The sequence below is a fragment of the Propithecus coquereli genome, unplaced genomic scaffold (genome assembly GCF_000956105.1).
Source record: "Propithecus coquereli isolate 6110/MARCELLA unplaced genomic scaffold, Pcoq_1.0 Scaffold15, whole genome shotgun sequence".
NCBI lineage: Eukaryota > Metazoa > Chordata > Mammalia > Primates > Indriidae > Propithecus > Propithecus coquereli.
In genome coordinates, this window is record NW_012139413.1 from 10,806,496 (window position 1) to 10,808,942 (window position 2,447).

Below are 2,447 nucleotides of genomic sequence, written 5' to 3' on the forward strand. Positions count from 1 at the left end.
GATTTACTCCACACCATAAAAACAAGCACATGTCCCAAGCTTAGACAAAAATAGTACATTCACCCCAACTCCTGCACTGCAACAATTGAACTAAGCAAAATGTGAACATGTGATGTATGTTCTGCCGATCGGAATCCTTTCTCTGAATTTTTTTAAAGTATTGCTGAAGGTAAAAATCTCTTCTTCTCCAGTAATGAAGCTAGCAAAAACTGAACCTAGAGCTTCTAGTGGCTCATCTGCCATCATATGATGAAAAATGGTCAGTGGTACCAGAATATTAAGGTAATACACAGAAAGGACCAAAAATGGGAGGAAGAGAAAGAAAGCCCTAGTAACATAATGTTTCTAGTCACTTCCATTAGTATTTACGCAATCCTTGGTTACATAAGCCAATACATCCCTCAGTGTACTTAAGGGTTTTCAGGTTGACTACAATAGTGATAACTTGCTGCCACCCTCATCTAGAAGACAGAGTTCTGCTCATATTCCTTTTTACCTACACTCATATTCATTTGAATTATAAATACATGAGATTTATCTTAGGTAATATATCTAGTTTTTAAACATTCATAATCAGAAAACATTCTACATTATTGAAAGAAAGGCACCAATATGGTCTGACACACTATTTGTAAATTGAAAACAGTTGCTTTCTTTATGGAATTATTATGCTGTAAGATTGTGGTTATCTTCTTGGTTTGTTGGGTTCCCATTAGCATTATAATGATATAAATTAATATGATTTCATTTTCCTAAAGGGTATCATCAATGTTATTCATTCATTCTAAACTGAAAAAAGTCAGAGGAAAAGAAGTGTAATTTATCACTGTGACTTTCCAGAATTTGCTTAGCATCTCAGTTTTTTACATGAGCTTTCTCTCTTCAGTTCCATTTATAGTATTCCAAAACTGCTGAGAAATTATCCCCTCAAAGAAAATAAGTTCATATTCTTAATAACTATGTGCAGATAAGGATTCTAATCTATGCCTTACAGAATTATTCTAAGGATAAAATAAGTTGTCTTTGTCTCTCCAATTACCCTGAAAATCTCCTTGAGAATAAGAATCCTGTCTTCTGCTTCTCTTTCCTGTACACTGTGCTAGAAGAACATTTTCTTCTCATAAAAGGTCCACAGAACTGTTGTCAGCAAATTAAAATTATAGTGCAAGTGTCTTCTCTTTCTTAGCATTTCAATCCTAGAGCTTTTATTTGGATAAAGCAAGGTAGGTGTCCATAATGGGGGTGGAGAGGAGTTGCCTCAATGGTCAGGGCCTAAGCAGAGTGAATACCATACCACTGCAGCAGGAACAATATGGTTTGGGGAGTCAGAATTTAAGTAGTGTGGAAGGAGGTGTCAGAGTCCACATAGGGCAAGGAGGGATCCCATGTAATTGAGAAGGAAAATCTCAAGGAATGGAGAATGAGAGCCTGAGCAGGGAAAAGAAAGCATCCATGTAAGGGAGGAAATAGAAGCAGATTGGATACATACAAGGAGATTGATCAAATAAAAGAACCAGAGTTCCTTGGAAATGGATTATTCCAAGTTTGAGTCAGGGGAAGTACAAGATGAGCCCAGAACATATTTTTATTCTGGAAAGTAAGGAAGTGCTCAAAGAACATTTGGCGACACATCAAAAGCACAGAGTAGCCAGCTTGAATGAGTATAAACTGGACAAATGTAGGGACAATCTGAGCATCAAAATAAATGGCGATAGCAATGGATTATAACCAATTGAACAAAAAAGAAAACCATGAGTGTATGTGGCTAAAAGATAAATGAATACATTGAAAGTTTTATATATTCAGGATAACTCTTTACGTAATACAAAAAGAGTAGCTGTAAAATTGATACACTTGACACTGCCACCTTAAACAAGTGATGCAAGTGAACATCATCAGTAATGGAACAAATTGAAGCCATGTGCCACCTGATAGGATTCAAGAGAAACATGACGGTATGTAATACTTCTGCCAAAGATGAATCTAAACATGAGGAAACATCAGACAACCCCAAATTAAGAGGTATTCTACAAAATAACTATCCTGTAATCCTTGGGGAAAAAATGCCAAAGTAATGAAATCACGGTAAGATTGAGGAACTGTTGCAGATTGAAGAGGACTAAGGATTAAAGGCAATGAATCATTATGAACTGGTTTCCTTTGTCATGTATAAATACATTATTAGGGAAACTGACAACATTGAAGTGGGACTTGAGAATTAGATGGTGGAATATTTCACTGTTACCTCTCTGGATTTGATGGTTATATTATGGTTATTTAGGAGAATGCCCTTGTTTGTAATAATAAATACTATATACAACTACTAAATGCTACTAAGCACTATTAAAAACTATGTTCTTATTTATAGAACTAAAATATTGGGACATTAGGTTGTCAATTTAATCTCAAATGAGTCAGAAAAAAAATTAGTCCTGTACATCCAACTT